General features: G+C 32.7%; 1 long non-coding RNA gene and 1 pseudogene across 1 annotated transcript; one reads left to right on the forward strand and one right to left on the reverse strand.

Moving 5' to 3' along the window:
• The first annotated feature begins 5,695 nt into the window (after positions 1-5,695).
• Positions 5,696-6,201, forward strand: LOC139824101 (uncharacterized). The gene is made up of 2 exons (XR_011735006.1): positions 5,696-5,809; positions 6,035-6,201. It is a non-coding gene; the product is annotated as an uncharacterized lncRNA (long non-coding RNA).
• Positions 6,202-12,682: 6,481 nt separating this feature from the next.
• Positions 12,683-14,633, reverse strand: LOC139824099 (uncharacterized; annotated as a pseudogene).
• Between the last annotated feature and the right edge of the window lie 165 nt (positions 14,634-14,798).

Raw genomic sequence — 14,798 nt, forward strand, 5'->3', positions numbered from 1 at the left:
ACAGATGGGATCTGTTTCTCGTATTTAAATTTGACCAACAGTGTTATAAGAACGGTATTAATAAAAGACACGACACTGTCTCGCGCTATGAAGCGGCACAATTTTGTATCAGTTGTATCGTGGAGTCCACTTTTATAATAAGTGGCACACTTAAAAAATAACTTTTGAAAATATATAACAATGTTCTGAAACTTACTAAATATATATGTCCAGATAGAACTGTGTCAGTTCGTATCTGATCATACCTGATCATATCTGATCAGATATTAACATATACAATAATACCAGATCATATATCCTCAGATCTGGCCAATTTCCATATCTGACCATATATGGCTAATCATATATGATTATATATGATCATATTGATATGAATATTTTTCCCGGGTGAGAGAGCGGATTTCTTCGAACAAACGTGCGGCGGCTATATACGCACATGGCTTAATATATTTTGTTTTGTTCCGGTAACAAAATATTTCATTTTATCACTTATCAACAAATAGTTTTGCGTCAGTAACAAAATTTTGTTTGCTAAAATACAAAACAATTTTCTCAGTGTAAAATGTATTTAAAATATCTCTGAAGTGTTTCTGCAATCTTTCGTAGAATATTTCAGAAATATTTCAGTTATTACCGAAATATTGCCGAAATCTTTCAGCAAGGTTGCATTTGAAATAATTGCGGACATTGAAACAGTGCCGAAATAATGTAGAAATGGTCGGGAAATATTTCTGAAATATTGATGAAAGATGTAATATTTCAAATGAAATTTTCCAGAAATGTTTCTGAAATATTACATGCTAAGTGGGTTACGATAATTCACTCGTTTACGCGGAGTAAATTATCGTAAGTTACTATAAAATTCTGTTTACGCGAAAGAATTATCGTAAGTTACTACAGAAGTAACGCTTGCTTAACTTAGGGCTAAAGCACATAGATAACATGGCGTAGCGATGTACGACGGTCGTAGTCTTCGACCTTACAGATCAGGATACACCAAGCTTGTACGTTACTTACGTCCATGACTACGACTGTCATATGTGCTTTAGCTCGTAGTATTTGTTATATTGCTAATTTCGTGAATGATTTTCAGACTCCAAGGTATATAAAATCAACTTCTCTATTATAATAATGGACTCGATTCAACAAATATTTTAGCATACCCAAAGCACATATTTAGTTTCATATACGTTTTTTGAACGTATACATAGTTTCATAACAGTAAAGAACCATTAAGAAACGTTTGAACAAAAATGTTTTTGAAACTATGATTTAAGAAACGTATTTTTTTTACGTTTCTACAGTTAACAAAATACCTAGACTATTTACTATCCAGTAGGACAAAATTAATTTAAGTAAATAAGTGGATATATATAATTTATTTTGTGCAATAATAATTAGTGCAATATAAGGGAGACCGGGGGGCACCATGAGCCACAAGATGAGTCATTAACTGTTTAGGTTAATCTAGAATGTTTAGGTTGGTATAATTAGTATCATGTGATAGTTATTACTTCATTGCCCATACTTCATATCCAGGTGGTAGTGATCAAAGTAGGTTGTCTCGAGATTATAGAGATATAAGAATAGAGTGCGCGAGTCATTGTTAGCACGTAAGAGGCTGCGATATAGGAATAGAAAAAGAAGAAAGTTGCATATAGGCCCTTTCTGTCTTTGTCTAACGTGCGCATGCGAAACAAAGACAGAAGGGGCCCATGCGCAGCTTTCTCTTTCTATTCTGCGCAGCTTTATCTTTCTATTCCTATATCGCTTTTTCAGCTGGCTCGCGCACTCTATTCTTATATCTCTATACTCGAGACGCACGTGACATAAATGATTTTCGTGATACAAAGTAACCTATTTTAACTGATTAAAAAGTTTTAATATCATGGTTTTGTAGTAGAATATACATGTACTGAAACTTAGGTGCAACTTTCTAGCTTTCTTTTATGATTTATAACACTATAAATAATCATGTATCATTTATTTTTTTTAATTACGTTTTATTGTTTTCTATATTAAGTGCATTCGGGTACCATCGGACACTCAATCCTGGGGCACCATGGGTCACACATTAACCTATGCACGCCATCGAGGATATTGATAGATAAAGATTTACAGCCAATGGCACAAGAAAAAGAAGTAGGGAAGAGTGGGGCTTGTTGTTACACGGATAGGTTGATACATTTTAAAAATATATAAAAAGTTAGTGTTTAAAAGTATATGGTTACATTTTGTGATTATTATAGAGTAATTTGGTGATATATTTGATACAATAGAGTTTTTCTCAGATTCAATAACCTATACTGACGTGTCTAGAAGGGGCTAATTGTTACATTTTTGAAGGGGTAGATTGCTACACTGTAAAACACATGCAAAATGTGCAAAAAAACGAAGTGTTTTATGTTTGCGACAACTGCAACTCTGATTAAAACGCATTATTTTTTAAAAGATGTTGGAATTTTGATTTTTTTTTTTTGGTATTTTCCTATTGCTTAAATTATATAACTGAAATACCAGGCAATATTTTTGTTTTTGTGTTGTAATTTGCTTACCATTTCGTAATTACCTTACAATTTATCAAAATTTTTTCACCTTTAATAAAATGAATTCTTTACTGACATTCTATTATCAGTAGTGATATTTAGACGACAGAAACACAAAAGTATGAAAGGACAAAAGGAAATGTAACTCATTTCAGTAAGTGATACAATAAAATCATTAATACAACGTTAATTTTCCTCTTTTAACTCCTTTGACCAATGTAACAACTTATACTCCCCACTGTAACAACTATCCCCACTAGGGGGCATGTTGTTACAAAAACATGCTTCCATATTAATTATTTATCCCATATTTAATATTTAGATAGGAATGAAAAAAAATTGGAACATTCTCCAATGTTGTACCAAACCAACGGTATAACTTTCAGAAAGTTAGGGTGCAAAATATTCGGTTAAAAATTATTATTTGCAAATTGTAACGACTAGCCCCACTCTCCTAGCTGATGAGGTCCCAAGCCAGTTTAAAATCCCGCAGAAATTAGAGATTATCCAAAGGCAATAAATCAGTATAGAACTAGAAAACGTAGCAGGGTAGCAGCAAAAATGTTGACTGATTTCTAGAGAAAAAAGCTTAGTAGAAAAAAGAAAAAACAAAAAGAAAAGGAAATAAGACACGGAAGAGAACACCAAAAAAGTAAAAGACATTCTTATAGTTATTAATAAAGAGAGTTATTAATGAATTAGATAAAGAAAAGAGTATAAACTTTATGTTTTTTGTTTTGTAAAAGAGTATGAACATGTCAGAATAAGTTTTTTTCCAAAAAAATAATATTTAATAGTGGTAGTTTGGATATTTTTGTCGTCCTGTTAAAAAGTGTAAAATCCTTAACAGTGTGATAAAAAATGTATAAAATAAAATATATTTCAACTTTTATAACATTTCGTTATTTCTGAATGAATAAATCTAGTTTTGTGTGTGACCCATAGTGCCCCAGTGACAATATCTGGGGCATCATGGGTCATCCTCAAAAAATGTGTATTAATTTTTTCTCAAAAACTAATCAATATTATAAAATATGCTAAATAAACTTTTAAATATACATTGTGCTTTAAATATTAAAAAAAAATGAGACAAAAACTTATATTTTGAGGTACTTTTCAGAGTTTGAATTTTGTGACTCATAGTGCCTCGGTCTCCTCAAATTTAAATGTTTCAAAAAAAGCTATTAAAGCTATTATTATATAGATAAGCAAATTATAATTTTGAAAGAAAAAAAATTTAACAAATAGGACTTTGTTAACGTAGAAACGTAAAAAATACGTTTTTTAAAATTATGGTTTTAAAAAACATTTTTGTTCAAACGTTTCTTAAATGTTTCTTTACGGTTATGAAACTATATACGTTCAAAAAACGATATAAATAAATGAAACTAATATGTGCTACCTGGGTAGGTCCCATGGGACGGAATGAGCAAAACGAATAGTATATCTCAATTATTACTTTTACACCATTCTATTATGAGAAGTAATTATTATTATCATGTTCATAAATGTTTGGCATTTAATGACTTCCCTGTTAGAAATATTTAATTAATGCTTAAATATTAAAATAAGTTTGAACACATTTCAAATGGAGACTCAGGATTGGTAGCGCGCAATCCACGTTGCTCTCGATACACTCATCGGGGTCCATAGGGACGTGAATCCGCATAACGAAAACAGCGGAAAGCTGTGATTGGTCAAGGCTCTCGTTCCGCGATTTTCTGTGTACGCCGTTCCGCTGCATGGGTTTGCATCTTCACGGTGCGGTCTCGCTTCGCGTATAATGGCGCGAGACACTACCGTGTCTCTTGATTTTTTTACATTTCACAAATATAGCAAAATATATTATATATAGCACTTTGCTACAAATGTAATTATACAATTTTTAATAATTAAATATTTTACATATTATATGTAAAAGAATTAAATTATAATTAATATATATAAACATATAAGTATAAAAGCATATACATAATAGGCTTTTATACTATATATTTTTAAATATATTAATTATAATTTTTATATATGTTAATACTATTATTAATACTAATTGTTAGCAACGCTAATTTCTTGAACTATTTTTCTATACAATCTCTCTTTTTAATATTGTGATACGTTTATTACTTTGGTTTTAGCTTTATAATAATTATTTCAGCATCCATGTGGACTCGAATAAAGAAAGTGATTGCACCAACATTTAGTTTACAAATGTTGCAAGGTTTCTTTAATCATATTTGTTGAGCAATCTGAACATTTATACATGAATTAGAAAAAGATGGTCTAAATGGGAACGAAATTATCATTCTAGAACATATATCAAAATGTCTTGGAGGAATAGCCTGTGGTAAGACTACATAATTCGGTATATTGTATAACATTAACTGATTAACAGGTATAGATATATATAATAACTAAAATATGATATATAAAATAAAAATCATATATATAAAAATTGAAATTAATAATATAAATATACAATAAAATTTTTTGAAAAGATTACACAGTTTTTTATGTTAACATGTGACAATTTTTTAACTTAATTGAATAGTAATGCTATATATTTATAGTATAGAAAAGTATTTTTTTACTTTTATGTATAATATATCTATATTTTAATTATTCGTATATAACTTATATTTTTTATGAGGTTATCTGTCATATTTTACTAACTACTATTTACAATTTTTGAATAATATTAATTAAGATATTTACTAACAATAAAATTTAAGGGGATTCTAACCCTTGCGCTGGCGCTCTCTGATGTGCAACCCACCTCTCGTTATCGTTATTTTAGTCTCGGTTTGACCCAATCTATCCCATCCTTGCCGTTGGATACTTTGTCTGTCGGACATCCTGTATATACTTGCTAAACAAAAATTAAGAATATAGAATGTTAAAGTTCAAATAGTTAAATTTTCAAACCACAATTAAAAAACCGACAAATAATTTTATGGAACATATATAATATGAACAAAATAATATATCCACAACAACGATAAAAATAAAATATTTCAAAATTGCCAAAAAACACATAAAAGTATTAGCTTCAAGCTTCAAAATTTTTTTTTTTCCAATTTTTTTTAAATGATTTTTTAGTTTAGTTTCAAGTTTGAAAATTAGGAGGTAGTGTATAATACAATGTTAATTGATGCACTTAATATTTTAAATAATAATTTTTTTAATGCGTTATTACTTTAAAGATTCTTGATGGGTATCGAGTTAAAACCAAATAAAAACAACGAATATGTAAAAGCAATTGACAGGTATGTAACAATTTTTTAATTCTAAATGCTCATAATTGACGTAAATTATGTAACACCAATAAGAATAAATTATCTAGTTGAAGAAAATTTTTATATTTTTCTGAAAAACCCATTTGTATGAAAAGTCTTGGTACGTCAATCCATTTAAAGGTTAATTTTTGTTATTATAAATAAATTAAATAATTTACCATGTCACTAAAAAAAAACAATATTTTCTTTTTACAGAAGACATTTAGTACATGAAAATTTAAGAGAATCTGAAACATGCGTAACTATGAAGACGTTCTACCAGTACAATATTTTTATTGAAACTAAAAAATGATTTATTATCTAAATTTTATAAACATCATATATTGTTATCTTACGTAAAAACATAAAATACGTATCTTGCTCGTTTTCTCTGTCTCTCCCTATCTCTTTTTCATCAGAATCCACATCAAGAATATGGTAGTGCCTCGCCACCACGGGCAGCGCGAAGACACTACCGTGTATATTTACGCGACGACAAAAAATATTTCGTTGGATTCGACAAATCCTTCTAACTTTCTATTTTGGACACTAGAAGGCAGTAATAATAGACCAGCAGCAAGGTGGGAACGTATCATATTTAGAGAGGGATAAGATATTTTTTTTACAGACTGCATATTTAATAAGTCTGTTTTTTGGACTAAACTAGAGCGTACAGTGTACACTCGTGTGTTATAATTAAAATTAAATCAATACTGTTAAAGTTTGACGAAAGCGAGATAGAAAGTTTTAATGCAGTCCAATGCAGCGAAAAAAATAAGCCTATAATACAATGATAAACTAATTCAAATAGAGTAAACAAACCACAAGAATTATATGGTTTTACTGTAATACCTGAAAGAAAATATTTAGATTCAAGAAAATATTATTTATATACTGCCAATAACTTATTTATTTAATATAATCACGTAATATTTATTTAGAATTAGATATTTTTACTTAAATTAAGCAAAAATATCTAATTCTAAATAATATGTGTATTATATTAAGTAAATAACTATATGGTTTAAAAAAATATATTTGTAACCATATAAATTTGTAAATATATATACTAGTAATTCACTAATTTCTTAAGAAAGAAGAAAATGATTTGACGTTAGGGTCAATGGTCAGAGTTATCATACATAGTTTTGATACTATCCTACGTATGAATTAAGTTGTAAATAACATAATATAATCTAATTGAAGTAAGAACAAAATAATATATCTGTAAATTATCATTTTTTATTATTTGCTACTGCCAAGACTTTTAGAAATGCTTCAGTATGTTCAGAACTATTCGAAAAATATTTAGATAAACCAGAACTTCGACATTTCGTACAGCATATCATCTAATCTCTCTAGTACCCGGCGTTCGGGCAGTATTAATTTATTAAAAATCATACAACATACTAGTGTCGAGAACTCTTTAAAAAATGCTTCAGTATGCTCAGAATTATTCGAGAAATATTTTACATAAACAAGAACTTCAACATTTCGTATAGCATATTACTCTATTCTCTCTAAGTACGCGGCGTTCGCGCAATGTGAATTTATTAAAAATTATATAATATTGCTATGTCGGGAACTTTTAGAAAAGGCTTCAGTATGTTCAGAAATATTGACAAATGTTTTATATAAACGGAACTCCGAGATTTTGTCGATATCTCACTAAACTAGCAGATAGTTTTTTTAATGGACTTTTTGTGGCAAGATCACCAGAATTATCACTAAAAAAGTATCAAGAACTATAGACTCGAGCTATATGGAGAAGAACTCCTTTTTATTTTTTATCTGCTAGAAAATGGTCTGCTACGGGAAGTTAGCAGATCATTTTTTCGATCGACTGTTTTTTGGGTAAAATCATCAGAACTATTACTAAAAAGTATCAGAAACTATAGAACTCAACTGCATACGACAAGAACTGCCCTTTTATTTTTTGATCTGCTGGAAAATGATATGCCAACTTCACCGACATTATTTATAGTGTGTGTTTATCTTATTTTTGAAGAACTAAGGCAAGAATTATCTTATTTTATGCAACATAATTTTTATCATACTGGTTAAATTTAAAAACATAAACTTAATATAATTATATAATTTAAAATCTTTTTAAACAATTTAAAAAAAATAATGATTAGTAAGGGTAGTTTGAAGAATATACCAGCAGTTTTGAAAAATTAGATACACTATTGTAAGTATGCGTCTCGCTCCGTGCGTACTTGGCGCAAGACACTACCATGTCTATTAATTTGAAATTATAAAGTTTTTGTTTAAATTATTTAAAATCATGCGTGTGGTCGCCACGCGCGTTAGAAGTGAAACTTCTGAAGGCAAGGCTTTGCCATAACTTTTCTGAAATTAATACAAAAACAGTGCAACGGAATTAGTCACTCGAAGCCGCCCGCAACTCGAAAATATAGTGTTATACGCAGTTCTCACTATATCCGTCTTGCCAGTGCTGTACGCCTGATCGAATTTTTGTGACGCGTTTTCGAGTCGCAAAATCGAATTTACTTACCGATCCAAAAGGAGTTTTACTTTGTACGCCTGTTGGTCGAATTTTCGTGACACTATTTCGTGACGTTTTTTTTGTGTCGCACAATCGAACTTACTACCGTACCAATTAAGAAGTTTCATTTCGTACGCCAATTTGGTCGAAAATTTTCGTTACACTTTTCGTGTCGCATAATCGAACTTACTACCGTGCCAGAAGAAGAACCGTCTCGCCAACGCCGTACGCCTATTGGTCGAATTTTCGTTACATTTTCCGTGTCGCACAATCGAACTTACTACCGTACCAAAGAAGTTTCATTTCGTACGCCTATTGGTCGAATTTTCGTTACACTTTCCGTGTCGCACAATCGAATTTACTACCGTACCAAAGAAGTTTCATTTCGTACGCCTATTGGTCGAATTTTCGTTACACTTTAATTTTCGTGTCGCATAATCGAACTTACTACCGTGCCAGAAGAAGAACCGTCTCGCCAACGCCATACGCCTATTGGTCGAATTTTCGTCACATTTTCCGTGTTGCACATCGAACTTACTACCGTACCAAGAAGTTTCATTTCGTACGCCTATTGGTCGTCGTTATTTTCGTTACATTTTTTCCGTGTCGCACAATCGAACTTACTACCGTACCAAAGAAGTTTATTTCGTACGCCTATTAGTCGAATTTTCGTTACACTTTCCGTGTCGCACAATCGAACTTACTACCGTACCAAAGAAGTTTCATTTCGTACGCCTATTGGTCGAATTTTCGTTACACTTTCCGTGTCGCATAATCGAACTTACTACCGTGCCAGAAGAAGAACCATCTCGCCAACGCCGTACGCCTATTGGTCAAATTTTCGTTACACTATTTGTGTCGCACATCGAACTTACTACCGTACCAAAGAAGTTTCACTTCCGTTACACTTTTTCGTGTCGCGAATCGAATTCACTACCGTGCCTAAAGAATTTCACTTCAAAAATTATTTTTTATTTAGATAATATTTTGTTTAGAAATATAAAAACCGATTTTTTTCAAGAGAGTGTTCTTATCTCTAAATCGTTTTTAACACCAACAAAAAAATTATTTTTTGTTATTAGAATCTACTACTCTATAATATTTGCAAAGTTCACATAAATTATTTCAAATTTTTGCGTTGCCGAATGTCCTTTATCAGTTCTATAAGGTAGGTAGTCCAACAATGGATCAGTAAACCCTGTGAACAGTGTGAACCATTATTACAAAATCCAATCCAATCCATGGCGCAACAGTCCGAGTCGGACTTAGGCCTCCCAGCTCCCTCAAAGTCCCCATGCGCTTGTGGTACGCACGCAGGTTGTACACAAGCACATGGACCTACAGTTTAACGCCGAATCTGAACGGCAAGAGGTAGAGGAGGTTTCTAGGCAAGGGATACTCCTGACGGCTCCTGACGGGCTGCCACTCCGTTGAGGAGGAGAGACAAGCGATACAATTTTTATTTATTTGGTTCTACCAGGACTGGATTCAAACCTGAGATCTTTGGTTTAGCAAACCTGTTACGCCACGCTTGCTCTCGAACCATTATTACCATATTTTATAATGTATGTTTGCCAGATTGTGTTTGTTGTCATGCATGAACGATTCGCAGTTGAACTTTCTTTGACTCCCTAATCGACCGGCAAATCGCGCAAAAAATGGCCGTTCAAGGCCATATTTTGTAAGTTTTGGGTAATAACTAACAAGGGAACCTCGCAAACTCAAAAATTCTGATTTTATGAAAAACTTCCCACACATGTAGGAGGTATAAAAAGATAAACTTTAGAAATTTTTTGTTGCTGTCCAAAACGGCTTAAGTGATGAAATCACCATCATATGTAGAGCGGCTTTTACTTTTTCCTCGATATATCTTAAAAAATATTTGAGATATCAAAAAATGTTTCTTATAAAAGTTTTATAGTAAAATCTCCTCTATTCCAACAACATAATAATATTTTTCAAAAATAATTTTTTAAACAAAATTTTGATTAAAAAATTTTTTTTTTTTAAAATTTTATTAATGTTAACTATAGAGATGTTTTTACATAAAACTTTATTTGAAACATTTTTTGATATTTCGAATACTTTTCGAAATATATCGAGAGAAAAGCAAAAGCCGCTCTATATGAGAGTGGTGGGACCCCTTAACAACCGTTTTGGGCAGCAATAAAGAATTTCTAAATTATTTTTTTACCTCCCCTACATGTGTGGAAAGTTTATTAAGTACCACCTATGTGTATTTAACCGCAACAAAAATTTTTTCAAAAATTTATTTATTTTTGCATTTCTTATATATAAAAATCGTTGCATTATTGAATATATAAAATAAAGATACTTTTATTTTAGCGCCAAATAAAATTTCTAAATTTATTCACTAGTGCGTGCGTTGCGTGCGCGCGTGCGTGCGTGTGTGTTATATATAATACTAGCTGGTTACCCGGGCTTCGCCCGGGAGTCCATTTTTCTTAAAACGACTTCATTTGTATTCAATATCCTTAATCGAAAAAAATTTCTTTATTCAGGCAATTACTTATTGAGCAATTGCAAATAATCCTTTATATACATTTTTATTCAAATTTTTTTCTATTTATTATTAATAATTATAATATTTAAATTGCACAATATATTTTTTATTTAGTATAAAATAATTAAATAATTGTACAATTATTGTAAAATAAAACTGGTTGATAATAGACATTTAACTTTACAGTTTTCTTTACATTTTGTCCTTTTTAAAATTTCATTCATTTATTTCTTCTTATTATTCTTGTCATGATTTTCATCCTTTCTACGCTTTAATTTGTTATTAGCCTTCACAATCACATTACATTTTTTTCTTTATCATCCTTTTTTACTATTTTAATGAACCTCTACATCACAGTTACGCCCTTCATTTTTATCTTGCATTCTATCAAATTCTAATACTACATTTACTAGCTGGTTACCCGGGCTTCGCCCCGAAGGACATATGTAATAAGACACGCAAATAGTCTCTCTCTTCTCTCTCTCTCTCCTCTCTCTCTCTCTCCTCTCTCTCGGCTCTCTCTCTCTCATCTCTCTCTCTCTCTCTCTCTCTCTCCCCCTCTCTCCCTCACTGTGAGTATTGGCGATTGTCGAAATTCTTTGCTCCTGCACAGGTGAATATTTCTGCTGCCGTAGGCTGCCTCCGGGCATTTTTGTTACAGATATAAGCAGGTCTTTTGTTGCTTGTCACGCGCCTTATCTCGTTTTCTTCGGGATTTTCACCTAATTCCGAATACTTTCGTGACAAGTATTATCTCCATCCTAACCTCACTCTCGGAATCATCGTGGAATTCTCGATATTAAGCCCCTTGCACAATGCCAGGCAACAGGCAATAGGAACAGGAAAATAACCAAAAATCGTTAATTACAACTTAAAAATTTAAATGCTATGATTGGTTGGCAATAGGCAATAGGCACAGAATTTCCAACGTGACGGAAACTCTGTGTCTATTGCCTGTGTCACTGCTTATTCTGCATTTATACATGATTTCTGATTTCTCTCCCTGTTCCTAGTGCCTGTTGCCTGGCATTGTGCAAGGGCTTTACCTGTGTGGAGCGTTGGCCCCTGCTGCGCATGCGCCTGCCTTGCCGATCTTTTCTGCACTTCTTGGTCTGTGGTGATATTGACTGCTACTGCGCATGCTCCTATCGTTGCCCAACCTTCTCTATCCGGATGCTATAGCCCCTTGCACAATGCCAGGCAACAAGCAATAGGGAACAGGGAATAGAAATCAGAAATCATGTATAAATGCAGAAAAACAGTGACAACAGGCAATAGACACAGAGTTTCCGTCACGTTGGAAATTTGTGCCTATTGCCTATTGCCACCAATCATAGCATTTGAATTTTTAGGTTGTAATTAACGATTTTTTGGTTATTTCCTGTTCCTATTGCCTGTTGCCTGGCATTGTGCAAGGGGCTTATCTCTGGCATGTGTTCCTGGCCTGCGTTCTGAAACCTTACTCGAGTTAACTCTAGTTAACTCGAGCGTTCAGAAATGCCGAGTTGACCCATTTGTGGCGTTCAGAAACACGCTTGAGTCAACTCTCGAGTTAACTATTTCTACCCACGTCGAGGAGGTAGGTAGAAATTACTCGACATGCGCACATATGAATTCCGTCACATAAGGGGCACATAACGCATGTTCTCGAAACGCGCCTTTTTTAGGTTAAAGTTATTCACAAGTTATTCACAAGTTATTCACAAGAACCGGCGAACAAAAAGGGATACGTTCGTTTCGATATTGAGCTTCAACGATTTTCATACTTTCGTGCAATTAATAGTTCGAAATTGCAAATTGAGAAAAATGTCTGAAGTATAAAAATGGTACTTTATTTCTACATCAGCTAGACTCGGTAATACAATAACTCGGCTAATTCGTTTCTTTTCGGATGTCCATCATTTTCACCAGGCACAGCTCGATGTACGGGATTGATCAGCTCTGCATCTTGGTTGTCAGTGTTCATTCCCTCAATGACATATTTTTCTATAAATAAATCATTATGATCGATACACATGTGTGCAGAACACATGATGCTAATATCGTAGCAGGTATCAAATCAGTACGATTCATGTCCAGATATTTTAATCTTCTAAAACGACCTTTCAGTAACGCAAAAGATCTCTCAATCATCTTTCTAGTGCTTGCCAAATTTCTATTAAAGTGCCTTTGATTTCGGTAGTGTTCTCTGTCGATGTACGGGGGAATAAGCCAGGTTAGTACAGGGTAGGCCTTGTCTCCTAACAAAAACTTCCCATTTGGGAAGTAAGCTTTGCGGTTCACCACTTATTTGTGCATAGATATCCGAGTTACGAAATATTCTGACATCGCTTACGGAGCTTGGATAGCCAGCAAAACAATCTATAAATTTCAACGATGGGTCGCAGATGGCTTGCAAAGTAATGCCATAAAAAACATTTTCGATTTATATACACCTCTAGATCTATTTGTGGAGCTTTAATAGGGATATATGTTCCGTCAATCGCGCCAAGTACCACCCGGAATATGTGAAAATTTTTGGAACTTCTCTTGACCTCCTCTATTTCTGCTCGTTGAGGCCATTTAATGAATCGGTGTGCAATTCTGCACAACGCTGTAACCACTCAAACGAATGATACTGACAATGAAGACTTTGCCATGTTGAATCGATCTCCAATGGATCTAGAAAAGAAATTTTTGTGTATGATCAATATTTTGGAGCATATAACGTTTTACAGAAAACTATAGAAACGGATAAATAGAAAGGATATAAGGAGCTTTATTCGTTCCAATGTCACAATCTTTCTGCAACGTTTTGTAGCTTATGCGGGACTGTAAAGTGAATATGTGTCATTTCAAGCAGTGTCCTTACAGAAAACAATTCTAACATTCCGTAATCTAACATTGTCAACTATTTATTTCTGTTATAATTTTTGTCTGCATAAATAAAATACCAATAAAAATACTATAAATAATATCTATATGAGTCTGGTGTACGAAGGAGCCAAATTACAGAAAGTAATTGCTTCCGAGGGTCGATCATTGGACGGCTCTGTCGATTATCATCACCTATTAGCATACATCCAATCATTTGTAGTAAATCCTCAAAAGTATCAAGTGGTACTCTGAAATGTTGTTGAAATTGAACGGACGTGTAATTCGACACCACATTCTCAATATATCCAGTAATGCGTGTTGGCGTATTTCCTTTTTCCAATGCTATAAGGCAAAACAATTCCTCTTCGTCATCATCCTCCTTAAATTTAATTATCATACATCGCTTGATTAAAGTAAACAAAAATTAGTGAAGGTCACTTACTGATTTATTAATTACGATAGTGAGTCTATTAGATTGTACTAAATGTAATCATTTGCTTTAATGTTACTTAAAATTAGACTGTACCGTATCATTCTTATATATTTTTTACTTATTATTTTTCATTCTCAATTATATTGTCAATGTTCCATTTAAAAAATAAAGACTATCTAATACTACATAAACCTCGTATATATATAAAAAACGTATAATGCTTTCCATCAGTAAAAAATTGTCAATCCTAACCTCATAATGGCAATGGGTTAACAAATTGACATTAATATATCAATTGTCTTCCGACTAATATTATTACATTATTTTGTAGATAACAACTTACCTCTGATGCCTTTATAATGTCCAATAATTAGCGGCTTGAGCAGCGATTTGTGCTATTACCAAAAGAAATAGCTCGTTTGATACGGACACTATTTTCCTGATGCGCTGCCATATTTTCACTCATATTCAATGCTTGATGGGAGAGCGCCATGTTAACCCGTGTTGTACTTTCGTCGTCCATAAACGACAGTAACCCGGTTCAACTCAACTCTACTCCTACTCTCCCTGGGTAAAAGTTCTGAACGCAGGCCTGACTGACGTGCTGATTGGCTGCTTAAACGCAATACCGTCTCTGTCGTCGTGTGGTGAATTTTTG

The sequence above is a fragment of the Temnothorax longispinosus genome, unplaced genomic scaffold, assembly GCF_030848805.1.
Source record: "Temnothorax longispinosus isolate EJ_2023e unplaced genomic scaffold, Tlon_JGU_v1 HiC_scaffold_269, whole genome shotgun sequence".
NCBI lineage: Eukaryota > Metazoa > Arthropoda > Insecta > Hymenoptera > Formicidae > Temnothorax > Temnothorax longispinosus.